This window comes from Lagopus muta, chromosome 13 (genome assembly GCF_023343835.1).
Source record: "Lagopus muta isolate bLagMut1 chromosome 13, bLagMut1 primary, whole genome shotgun sequence".
Taxonomy (NCBI): domain Eukaryota; kingdom Metazoa; phylum Chordata; class Aves; order Galliformes; family Phasianidae; genus Lagopus; species Lagopus muta.
In genome coordinates this window covers 14,580,955-14,594,696 of record NC_064445.1, presented here as the reverse complement: position 1 = coordinate 14,594,696, position 13,742 = coordinate 14,580,955, and the positions used below count along the sequence as shown (strand labels likewise).

General features: G+C 38.7%; 1 long non-coding RNA gene across 2 annotated transcripts in view; it reads right to left on the bottom strand.

Annotated features, from left to right (window-relative positions):
- Positions 1-1,033: 1,033 nt before the first annotated feature.
- Positions 1,034-13,742, bottom strand: part of LOC125699655 (uncharacterized) — a 63,508-nt gene continuing 50,799 nt past the window's right edge. For both annotated transcript variants that reach the window (XR_007379644.1, XR_007379646.1), the window contains one exon: positions 1,034-1,975. This is a non-coding gene — a long non-coding RNA (uncharacterized LOC125699655). The remainder of the gene's footprint in view (positions 1,976-13,742) is intronic.

Here is a 13,742-nt window from a genome sequence, read left to right as displayed (position 1 = left end):
CTTGCTTCCATCCAGGTGATTCTAATCATGTTGCAGAACCAGATTTCCTCAATAATTGCAAATTACTCTAAAGTATCATCAAAAAGCATGGATGAACCACTTCAGATGCTGGTTTTCTGAGCAGGAGTTGGCAGTGTCTGCAATGGAAAATGATAGCATTTGCTTGCTTTTTATTTCCTTTGCTTAGCTTCTGCTAGATTTTTGTTGTTTTTATTTCCCCCTCTTCATTTTCCTTCATTAATGACAGGAGAATGTTTGTCACAGAAGAATCGCCTCTTCATTAGAAGAAGACTTGTGATAAGGTGACATATCAGTTACTAATTTTTTTTTCATTTGTTTTTATTGTGTCTTGAGAACACCAAAACAAGACTGTTTTTCCAATTAAAGTGTGAATCTCCACAGAAAACTGACTAAACAGTGACACCATGGGGTGCCTTGCCTGCTGGTGTTAATTAATTTGCACCTAGAATGACACAGCATACTTAGCATTCCAGCTGCTGCCCCTGTGTAATTAATGAGGAAAATAGAGGGCCTTTTTCACCCACCACATCGTTGAACACTACAGATTACTTAATAATTAGAGTATAATTGTGATGCCCACCAAACACAACCCACCTGCTCTCCCAAGGAGCACAGGACTGGCACTGCAACATGTTCAGACAGCCCCCTCCAAAGGACAAAACAGAAGCATGCTTTGTGATATGTTACATTCTTTAGAGGTCTCTTCCACCTGAACTATTCCAACAGTAAGCAAGGTCAGGATATTGCCATAACGACTTTTTGCTGAGGTATCAGTGGGTCCCTGAGCTGAGCAAATCTGTGGTCATGCTCCGATATTTTACACAGACATTGTATAAAAATTGCTTCCTAAACCAATCTTTCCCAAAAATAGCAAAATAATGCTGAATGCAAATTAAGCTGAGGATCCTAAAGTGGGTCGAACTTCAGAGACAGCAAAGTTGTAAAGAGATCATTAAAATGCTGGTGACAGACATGCAAATAGAGATACATTTGTTTTCCCATATTTTATTTTAAGCACAAATTACTTGCATTGATATTCACTTCAAGGGAAAAAAAAACTTCAAGTTAGAAACACGGGTTTAAAAACATAAATGAAAAGATATTTCTGGAGATGAAGACTGAAGTGCAGATGAAGTGCTATATTTTTAAAACAATTTTGACAGTCACAGTTATGTCCAACCCATTAATTTAAAGATCTGTTTTAATTACAGCCTTCCCTGTAAGCTTGGTGGTATCTCTGATATAACTAATTTATGAATCCAGAACAAAATTAATATTCATTATTTTAATTTTAGTCACATGAATTAATCCCAAATGAGGACTTAGGACCTCACTGTGTTTGGCATTGTACACGTTGACATGACCCCAAATCTCTGATACATATTTTAATATGTTTAAACAAGCCTAAAATGCAAAATCTGTAAGAGAAAGTCAAACTAAATCAAAAGAAGACTGCAAGCAATATTATCTTAGCTAACTATTTCTCTCATTGTTCTTGATCTTTGTTTCCCCTCGTCCAATGGAATTTTCCATTCTCACTTGTTTAGAGGGACAAAAATGAGGCTGATTAACATATGCTTCAGTGGTATTTCACACAGCATTCCTAAGCCAATCCTTACTTTAACAAGCTGGACAATTTTCTTTCTACAACAAGTTCAGTCAGTTTCTAAAGTGTGCTCGCCATGCTCGACCTTGCCATGCTAAAGTAACTGGGAAGCTTGGCAATGACCTCAGTGAACCTACAGCTTCATGTTCTGATCCACAGGTCACAAAGGCTACAATTGAACCTTGAATGTAGTGATCCAGATCAACTCAGAAAACGGTCATTTCAAAACATTTCAAATCTGGATTCTGCTGCTAATGATAAGAGAAAAATTATCCCTGTTCTGATTACACAAAGAGTGAGAATCCAAGCTTCGTTTGCAACTGAGACATTTCCATTACAGTAGATAAGCTGCAAGAATAGTAAAAATACCATTAGTATTAGTAATCACTATTACTATTAGTAATAATAGTAAAAATGCTATCAGGCTCCACACCTAAGGTGCACAGAAACCATGATGCTGATGCTATACAATCCCTTCCAAATTTCTGTGCATTTGAAATATAGCCCATGGGGCTATCTGCCCTTGTGAGCACCAAACATGGCACATGTCACATCAGCTCCTTGAAACCCAACACATTTCGAAAGCTGCATATCCCAAAGTGGAAGGCACAGGAAATCAGTTTTAGAAGCCACTGTGCTTTAGGTGAGGAACAGTTAATATCGAAAAAAAGTTATTTTAATTCTTTTCTAAATGAGGTTCATTGAAGTGGTCTGAAGAAAACATCAGCTCCCTCAGGAAATGAAGCCAGCATGCTGGTGCTTTTCTGACCATAAACTACTTCTTTTGGGTGCCCATTGCTAGAAACGATGCCCTGGGTTATCTGTTTTCCTAACAGAGTTTTTGTGAAACCTGCATCTCTCCAGATCTTTCAGGGTGACACAGCACTGTGAGAGACATCATGTCTGATTACATCAGTCAGATTGCATTAGGCTGTGTCAGTAATGCCTGCCAATGTGAGTGATGTGACTGGGTGTGACACCATCAGGCCAGCTCCTAATCTGTGCAACATCACATAGATTTCTGGTGAAAGGAGGGCAGGAGAAAGAAAAAGCTCTGAGGTCTCATACAAACTGACAATGAATTTAAAAAAATCTTTTTGTTGTATATAAGAAATCTTTCAAAAGCAAAACTGACAGAAAAACCATTACATCAGGGATGGAGTAGCCAGGTATAAGATGTCCCTGCAGTCAGCTGTGCAGATGTCTGTGCCATACTAAGCATATCTTTTTGAAGATAGGTATGACCATGGCAGGGCAGAGCTGTTTGCATTTAAGGAAGTATCACTTAAAAAAACTTGCCTGACCATCCCTCTGATGCTTCAACAAGAATGCTCTCTAATAATTCTGTATGTGTAAGCACAGCAGGTAAAAGAAAGCACTGTAACCCTCAGACACTTCTGGAAAACCATAAATTCAGGTGGACCCTAAGTGCTTCTGGTTACTGTAGCATGATGAAGTATTTTAGTGTTATTAACATGCAAGTCACTAACAAATTGCTAAGAACTCTTCTGGTGCCCATCTGATCCTTCTGGCATTGGCTCCAAGCTGGCAAAGGCATCTCCTTCCCTCGGTGAGTGATAGGGGACTGCAGTCTGAGTGCCTGGGCTGCAGAGCAGCAGCCAGGAACGCTTGCAATGGGACCTTTAAAATCCTCTCTCCTGCAGTACTAATGTAAGCTCACAGATGAGATTTAAGCCATCCTCAGCAATGCCAGCATTACAGAACTCAGCACATTACTTGCCATGGATGCATCTCCCCTAACCCTCAAAACAGTAGGCATTCATGGGAATACAAAACAAATCAAAGCCAGGAAAGCATCTAAAACACTTTGATTTTTACATGGTAACTGATAGAAAAAAAAAAAACAACCAACCTCTTCTAAAGCAGATCCCCTTCTAAAATCCCACTCAAAACTGAGGCAAAAATTCTGACAAGTAAAAGCACATAAGGGCCATTTATCCTTTTAAATTCCTAGTAAATATTTTTTCCTTTTTCATGGCCAGTTGGAGAATTCTCATGGCCAAATACTCAGAAAAGCAAGCTGCATGGGAACTGTCACACTGCTATTTCCAATGTAAAGCACTTAACTCAGACTGGCAGAGCCACATCTTGAGCAGCAGCTCTTCACCTTCCAGCTTTGCCTCTCTGCTGAAATGATGAGCTGTGTCACTATTTCGTGTATCACAAGTGGTAGAAACCAGAGATACCACACACTTCAGATGGGCTGACGCTCACTTGAAGATAGGAGTTCACCAGCATCAACTTCTGCAGAAAAGGAAATGGCGCGTGACCAATTCACACACATCAGACTAAATGTGAGTTTGCTCCAGTGAAGAGTAAGAGAGGAGAGTAGATTCTTTTTTCCCCATCTTTTGAATAAAGCCCCAGTGAAGGACTTCTGGGTTTGACAGCATCTAGTGTGTGGCAAAGAGTGCGGCACTACCAGAAAGAACAGGAATCATAGCCCATGTAATTCAGGGGAAAAGCAGTCTGTTTTGTTTCATCGGTTGTCTCAGCAGTTAAGAATATTGTGCCCTACAAAAACAACCAGGGACTAGAGGAGCTATGCCTTGCAGTGGCTGGAGGAAAACAAAGTTGTGCACACAGAGAAATGCATGACATGCTCAAAGCCAACATATTGATCCCGGGTACCCAATCCTAACGCATGCTCTCTGCCAAGCCCATATTAGTTCAAGCTAATAGCCCAGCTGCAGGGGTAGACATGCCTGCCAGCAAGAGCATCAGCTCCAGCAGCAGTGCAATTTACAGGGAGGAGGAGAGGATTGCTGGCATTAAAGAGATCTTTGTTCTGGGTAAAGCAATACAAAAGCTGACAATGCTCTTGCGCTGTCTGCAAGTGACTGTGCAGGCCTTTACACCAGTCTTGTGCGTCACTTGGAGCTCAACCATACAAGAAGCAAAAGATAAAAACGTTAACGAGTGCTTACTGTGGGAGTAAAGTACACTGAAATACGTTTTTGCACGTATGCACAAGAACTAATCCTTAAAAACATATTCATATATATTAAAAACTTCACTTTTGTGGGTTTTTTGTGGGTTTTTTGGGGTTTGGTTTTTTTTTTTTTTTTTGAAGAAAGAAAGATTCCACATTTAGACACACAGCAGCACCTACTGCAGACTGCAAAGGAATTTAAACAAACTGACCATGCTGAGCTTTCACTTCAAAAACTCCTACACAACAAGCAGAAGAAAAATAACAGGCCAATGCCGAGTCACACGGGTACATTTGAAGGTCCATCCCTATCCTTAAACTCCACTTCCAAATGTATCCAAGTGCTCTGATCGAAATCAGCCCTCAATGTGAAATAAGAAGTAAATGCATTTTTGCTTCATTTCAGCTTTATCATTGAAGGTCATCTGTCCCCGCAACACATTTTGCTTACAACAGAAAAGAGACAATATTTTCCATGATGTTGCCTCGGTAAATTGCACGAGTCAAATTAATTTGCGTGTCCATTTTCCACAAAAAGTTTTCTGAAGCCTAGAGCTCTGTACAAGTGAGCATGTATAAATTAATTGTCTTCAGAAGGATATTATGTGAATATTGAAACTGGGATCTTGGTATGCAAACTTCAGCATTAAAGAGCTGAGCAGAATGCAGAGCGTAAGCCTGCACGGAAATATAATTTATTGCAAATCATTTTGTACCTCATGCAGAAGAGTTGCATTTGCCACTTCTCCATCTTACACTCCTGAAGAGAAATAGAAGATACTTCTTGCTGGACTTTCCAGTAGGAAAGAAGTTATTTATATTTCTAACTTGAATTGATCAAACCTTAATTCTAATTTCTGTTTCAGAATCTGCTTTTCAGTTTTACAGCCAACCTCAGAGAAATGGATTTTCCAACAAGTCCATTTGAATATCTTGTTCCAGCAGCTGTCATCCAATACCTTTTCTAGGATGCAGCAAACCATGCTACTTTTGGGAGTTTTTCCTGTCCAGAACAGTTACAAGGCTATAGGAAACCCGTCATGTACCATCACATTCAGTAGCAATAGGTTGCAATAGCAATAAGGTCATAAAGTCAAGACTACCTAGTTTTACTAGCTACATCTTACCCAGTGCCACTGAGAAATCTGTCTGTGTCAGCCATGCTTCTGAAATACCTCTCTGTGAACCCAGGTGACGGGTTTTTAAACTAGGATACCAGAGTCTGAATTACTGTGTTCTTTGGAAATGCCTCTTCTGAAACACAAAGCATCACTGCTTGCAAGCAAGATGATTTGAAATTAGGAATTTCCAAACACAATCACTTCACAATTCCTCATTCAAGTCTTCCTGCAAAAACGGCAGAAAAGGTACAGGCTTAAACCTGCCATGGCTGCCTTCTTCTTTCTCAATTTAGGTGAGCTGAGATTCATCAGGGAGTTTCCTAGTCCAGAATTTTAGAAAGATATCAACCTTGTCCAGAGCACACGATGGTCTAAATAGAGCTTTAAAATTGCTAAACAGTGGGTGAGAATTCATTCCCTACAAAAGCTCATACCAGAAAGCAAATTCTTGGCCACCATTGCGTATACTACGAATGAAATTGTGAAAAGTTAACCAATCCAATGACACCTTGATCCCAGCCCTGCCCAACAACAGGCAATGAACAAAGACATGACTGAGATGTCTGCCTGGAAGCTATCCTCTAACCCAGATGACAGCAACAGGAAAAATACATTCAAGAGCTTGGCATCTGAGTCTTGCAGCTGTCAGAGCAGAGTGGCCACAGGTGTTACTTCCAACCATGAAATGCATTTGGGAGGGAGAAGGCAAATTAGAGAACAAATGCTACCAGCAAAACAGGCAGAGCAGGGCAGACATAAAAACCTTTCATGTGCCCCCATAGCAGCTTAGATGTTTTCTGAGTACAGGTATGGAGAAATGGCAAACAAATTGGTAACCTTGCCTTGTTGATCGTGCACCTTGAATGCAGGTGTGTTGGCACCTCCCCCAAAAAATATTCACAAAAGAAGATGAAACCAAAAGACAGGAAAAAACCTAAACACTGAAAACACTCTATTTTCATATACTAAATACACATTATATGTTAAAAATATGTTATAGCACGTTATAACGTTTTATCATATGTCATATATATATATATATATAAAATTGGAACTCTGAATGACTGTAAGGAAAACATACAGATGTTTGCTTTTTACCCCCCCCCCCCCCCCCCCCCCCAGCGATTGCTCAGTGATCTGGGGATGTACCTCTTTTCTATTCATTTTTCCCCCTGCTCTGTCTAGGTTTTCTCCTTTCATCCCTATGGTCAGCTGTCCTTTCTCATTACAAGTGCCATCCATGCAGGATGCTACTTCTGCAAGTGCCACCCTTACAACTGTACTCATGTCTTCCCCTGTGCTATGTAAAGAGCTACATGAAAACTGGTAATAGTAGAGGTGAGCCCGTGAAAAATCTGGGCACAGACTATGCAGCTCTAACAAAAAGGTAATCAAATGAAGGAATTCACAAAAATAAATACACTTAGGTCCAGTTTTCAATTCTTTTTTAAAAAATAATATGAGACCGAAGAAGAGAAGCTATAGAAGGCTTCATAACACATTTTGCTTTGGCTTATCTCTTAATCAGCAGATAAAACAATTTAAACTAGTTGGACACGGCAAAACTGTTCAGAATGCCAGCTCTCAGCCTCACTACATTCATCAACTATTACCAGCTGCTGGTTGGCTGGCACTGAAGCTGTGGTTCTACACAAGCATGAGTGAAGCTTCCCAGTTATCTTTCCACGGCTAACTTGCCTAGGCACAGAAAACAACTGTACTAGGATAGGACAGCACAGAGTGCAAAGGGATGTGGAAACAGAACAATCTGTTATCTACAAAGGACAAGGAACTCATGTCAACTTTCTAAGGCTACAGAATTAGGGTAATGGATCAGCAGCCCCAATGACAGCAGGAGAACGATCCCTCCCACTGAACCCTATTAATGCCATCGCTTCCCCCTCCATACCCCTCCAGAACACTTCTGGGAATAAGGAGGGAAGTTATAGCAGCAGAATGCTGTGGAAATTGTTATAGCTGAAGTTCTGCTACGCACAGAAATAAATCGGGTGGTTTCACTGTGACAACCAACGGCAGATGCAGGGCTCAGCTCCCTTCCTCTAAGCTGCTTAGTCACTCCAGGAATGGATTCCACTTTACCTCAACTCTCTGCAGTTTATAACACCCTTCCCCACCTCTCCTCTCCTTTTTAACAGAGAAACTGCAAGCAGTAAGGGAATTTGCCTCACTAAAATACCTTAATAGCAATGTAAAGCTTAAATCATGTGGAGTTTCAATGGAAAATATCCTTCATTTTTCCAACAACAGAGTAAAAAAAGATTTTTTCTTAAACTCTCAAATCCAAGTGTTTTGACATTTAGATTTTCCTTTTCTTTTGTTTCATTTATTTATAAGTAAATTTATGATAATTAAATTTGTAGGCAATTCTAGCAGTTGATTTCTTAGTCCAAACAAATTGTGAAAAATTAGCTAAATGTTTTCCTATTCAGCTTCAAAAAGACACATTTGTCCCCATCAAAACATCTGGGCCTAAATTCTCATTCCATGTAGCCTTTTGAAAATGCAAGAAATCAGTCACTGCGTAACCAAAATAGTTAGATTTAACATGGTTTAAGTTCCCTACTTTGTAACTGTGACATGTTTGAACTATTAAGGCAGGTGTCTGAATCCTGAGAAACGCAGAATATACAGATCTATCTCATGCAGAACTTTCTACAGCCACGTAAAAGAAGCTTATTCCCTTGGTAGCCTTTCCCTCACAATTGGTCTCTGTGTCCATTTATCCCAAACCTTTTCCATTGAGAACCCACACTTTGCAACCCAAAGACTGGGACTATGAGCTGAGCTACTCAAACTGAAAATTCAATGCTGATATTTAACACTCAGTTATTATGTAGCTAGATGACCTACAAAGTGACGGGATGGTGGTATACACCAGGTCCACAAGGTCACAGTTATCAATAGTGCAGAAGTTCAGAACAACAAATACCAGCTCAAGAACCCACGGCTCTTTTTGGGTTTTGGCTGCCTCTACTGTTTTCAGTCCACTAGGCATCATAAAGCTAGTAATTCTACAGCTGTCACAGAGCTAGTAACAGCACTTCACAAACTAAAGATGTCTGTAGCATGTACGAGTTTTACAAACAATAAGTTTAATTACAGATGGAGTTTTAGCATTCAACTCATTCAGGTGCTTTGTTATCCACTGTCACCAATTTGTGGCTAACAGTGCCTAAATACATTAATTGTAAATAGATTTTGTCCGCATGCATCACACAGCCCAATTTCACTTTAGGAAAAATACAGCTCTTATGGAATTGCTATTTATTACAAGATTTATTTTACATGGGCATCTGAAAATACTATGCGAGAGACTTGCAACACTGAAAACCATTTACTGCTTTCAAAACAGAAGGCAAAAAAAAATTCCAACAAACCCACCAGGTATTATTGTTGGTTCTATTACTGCCCATCTTGGGATAAGGGACTGACTTTCATTAAAATCACAAAAAAATCTATTACTGCCTTCCTGTCTTTATTCTCTTCTGCTCCTCCACCCCAAGTTCCCATTACAGACTACAGCATGAGTTTTTCAGGTTTGATGCCTGACAATGAGATGGAGAGACTATTAAAGAATTGAATCCAGTCATCATCCCAACTCTCATTATAAGTTAGATACAACCTACAACTTGCAAAGCCTCTATTTCAATGGCTATGAACAATGGAGATACATTGTATGAACTCATCTTACCAGCTTTTTCCAAAACAATAATATGTTCTACTTTCTCCAACATCTCTTCAGTGTGATCAATAGAGAGAACTGAACTAGGTAGGTATCAGGCTCTGCAGAAGCCAGATGGGCAATTTAAAAAAAACGGGAAATACAGTGAAAATGTTAAGGTAAGGCTGCTTTAGGAAGGACACGACTCATAAATCTAAGGATTTCCAAACATTTGCTACTGCAATGCACAACTATTAGAAAACGTAAAGAGTAAAACAGAAGTCTCTTTACAACATACTGAGCTCCAATTTAGTATAATGAATTTTTTTTTCTGGAACAAATGATGTTTGTTTGAAAGTAATGTCAAATGCTTTTCTTCCTGTTCCAATGCACACTACTGCATTAGAATGAAAGAGCTTCTCAGCCTCGACATAGAGGACCTGAAGCTGGTAATTATCTTGAACAGAGGCTGTCCCAGTCTTCCCTGAGAGTGCACAAAGCAAAAGACTGAAGGAAATACGGCATTTATGTTCTGTACACTAATCTGTGCCTTCTCTTCATCATGGTGGGCAGGACTCTGTTACCTGTCACAACTGGAGATGCCCTGGGGTGTCTACATAAGATCACGTACACCTGTTATCAAGGGAGATGGTAATCATACATATGACTCCATGGTTAGGAAAACAAAAAACAAACTACCATTATCTACATAATGCTCCCAATAAAGTACGGTTTGGTTTTTGTTTTGTTTCTAAAAAAATAATAATAATAATTTCTGTGACTCAATTTAATTGTAAATTTGAGATTGTTATGCTCATGAATAATAACTAACCTAGTGTGGATTTCTTGCAATAAATGTTTAAAAATGTGGTGATTTTCTGGGAAATGTACCTTCTGTTTCAAAATGCTAACTACTTTGGATATAGCTCTATTAATTTCATTAACACATAAGATATAACAATATATTACAATGTTAATTGAGGAATAGGTGCTTCAAGCTGCCAACCATTTCCCTAAACAGAAAACTTTAATGGCACAACACTGATGTATATTACAGGATACTTGACTGCCCTTACTGGCAACACATGATGCTGCATATTTCAAAAGAAAACTGTCTGAAGTATTTTGCAATTAGACTACACAACATCACTTAATTTTTTTTTCCCGTCTAATAGTTTTCATGATGGAACCTCCATATCATTCACAAAATTAAATGTGGGGTGAAATTCACAACTGATATTTGCTCAGCTAATTAGTTTTACACTTTCCCTACGAGAGGGGATCTCCCCAAAACCTTTCACTTGTTTTTTCCTAACAGAAAAGCACAGTAACAAAGTATAATTTCCTTAATGATCTGCACTTACTAAGAACTATATTAGTAGGTAGGATGGCTGTTTTGATATGATAATGATTTTTAAAATGTTATTAAGTCACTTTACAATGAAATTAACAGCAACTGCATGATTTTTCCATATCGTGGAATTTGATTAAATACCATTTACAGTCAGATACTGAATTGCCTAGAATTGGATACGAGTTTTGTTACATGGATTCAGAAGACCAAGACAACACCCTGCACACTATTTGGATCTTAAAGATCAAATTCTGAGTTCGTTTAAAATGTCATTTACTGTTTTGATCAAGATTTTTAGGAATCTGAAAATGTGCCCAGTGTGAAATGTGAAGCTGTCCAGGAGCCACTTTTCAGTCAGATCACTGCTTTAGATTTTGTATATGCCTGCTGTATTTGCTGAAGATAAACAGCTCTCCAGTCAGACTTTGTTTCTATGAACCATGACTAAACGCAATGCTCAGTTTCAATTTACCAGATGAAGGCCCTAAAAAAGCTTTTTTTTTTTTCAAATTAGATTTTTCCTTGTTAGCATCAACATTTGTGTTCTGGTGTGGGTGAAATTCATCAGCTAAAAGGCCTGTAAACATAGCAAGACCAGGCGATGAGGCACATGGCATGGGAAAAAAGATGAAGTGCAGGCAAAGAACATTAGCTCCCATGTAGTGTCAGGGGAGCATTCCATTCTTCTCTATGTTCAAGCACCTACTGGGATGCAGGCAAAACTTCAGCATGACACAGTATGGTCAGACTGCAAAAGCTATTCCACCCTACCATCAGAAACTAAGAACACTGAAGTTCTTAAAGCAAAGATCAAACACTGCCATAAGGTTTGCTAGCTCACATTTACCACCAGATTTCCAGCTTGCAAGTCGAGAGTATTTCATTAGGGGAAATACAACTGTATCTACACTGATTTAATTTGCTAAGCTATTGCTTCTCCACAGCTTTACTACAAGATTTGCAAATAACTTTTTTTGGCTTTTTAATGTAATGACAATATCTGGTATGGAGTAAACCACATTTATGGCACTTCTGTTTTCTTCACACATAACAAAGAACATATTTGACATGAAATCTTTCATTTGATCAAATATAAAAGGATGGCATTGAACAGAGCCATATATGTGAAGGAAAACATCATACATAATACTATACAGGTCTGTAATTTCTGATCACCTCTCTAAATGCCCACTAACCATTTAACAAGGTGACAAGCATCATGCTATGCTTCATCTGGCAAATAGTGCTAGATGAAGCATAGCATATAGAAAGAATATATATAAAGAAAATGTTACTGAGTCATCTCTTGGCCTCTCTGAAGAGAAGCCTTGAGATGCCGCCTGAACTCTGGACTGCCTGCATTCACCTCTGCCTTGGGAAATCAGCAGGAAACTCAGCTGCTCACAACCCCGCAGAAGCTGCAAATATCACAGTCAGGACTTAAGTTATAGAAAGACTTTGAAGTTACAGTTTAAAAGATATTTAAAAATATATTAAAAAAAAAAAAAGTATCCATCTTGTTCCATTTATGTCTTTGTCCTGAGATGATTGTACTTTCTTCACATTAACCAATATCTCAAACTCATCAGGTTTTAATGACCCCATCAGGCACTGTGAGTGTACAGATGCACAATCACCAAGATCTTTAAAATTATCACTGCCTTTAAGGATGTCAAAAATCACTTCAGATGTGATGGGAAGGGCAGTGTGGAGGCAGCTGCTCTTGAGGCAAGACTCAGTATCAGAGCTGCATAGAAAAAAAACACTAAAAAAAAACCCAAAAATAAAACACTCAAGGAAAAGTTCTGTTATTTTTTTAAGCCAAATCTGGATGCAGTACATCTGCATCTTTCCCTTATGACCTCTCCCAAAACTCACACTTCTTCCCTTCACAGCCTTCTCTTTTGCCTTTCTTTTACTTCCTCAAATAAATTCTTATGATCTCATCCAATTGCTCTGCTTCCTTTACTCTTCCACTCTCTGTCTTTGCTCCCAAGTGCTTCTCCATTATTACTTCTTTATCCTTACTCAGTTTCTTACCAGATTTCATCTCTTTCCATCACCAGATGCACTTTCCAATATGTAGTTCTATAAGCTCTGCTTCTCCAGCATCTCTTGGGGAAAAGCTGCCTCCACCTTATTCTAAACACAGTGAAACTGAAATTTCATGTTAGGTACAGTGGGGATTATCATAATACTATCCCTGCTTTTTACTTCTTATAACTTATTTTCTCTGAGTTTGTTTTGGTGAAATTAAGTATAAACTGGAGACTTGAAAATGCAAGAGATGCCGATGTCCAAATCATCCAGGACAGTGGTATTGCTTGGCTTAAATTCCCTTGCCTCTTTCAGGTGTTCCCACAAGTTCCATTAGCATTCACTGCAGGCACAAAGGACACAGTGTGCTGGGCTCTGTGCAGGACCAGAGCCAAACTCCAGTATAAATGGCTACAGGTTTGCAACACAGAAAATATCTGCAATGAAAATCTGCAATCCCCAGGACTTAGAGAATTAATACATTCAATTAACATAGGCATTTGCACATATTCTGAAGTAGTATCTCTTTCTTTTCATGCTGAATTTTGAAGGAGATATTTAGTATTTGATTATTTACCTGTAGAGGATTCTCCATCTACAGTATCTCCTACGTGCAAAATTATTACAATAAGGAACACACATTTAATTTAGGGCAGAATTTTTAACAGTTTCCAAAAACAAATACAACTTCTGACTTAATAAGGAGATTTTTAAATCTATTGGATTTATGAGGCTACAAAAATATTAAACCCATGAGAACTCAACTTAGAGTGTTGATGAGTCAAAGTCTTATTTCCAAAGTTGATGTTTTATGGAAATATTATACAATGTTTTCAGTCCCATTGGAGAGTTTTGTCTATTCCCACTTCTTGAATGAATGGCTGAAACAATGTACTCCCAATCTGTTCTGGACAAAAGTCTTAAGACGACATCCTGTTGCTCTAAAACAGATCACAGCACAAAATTCA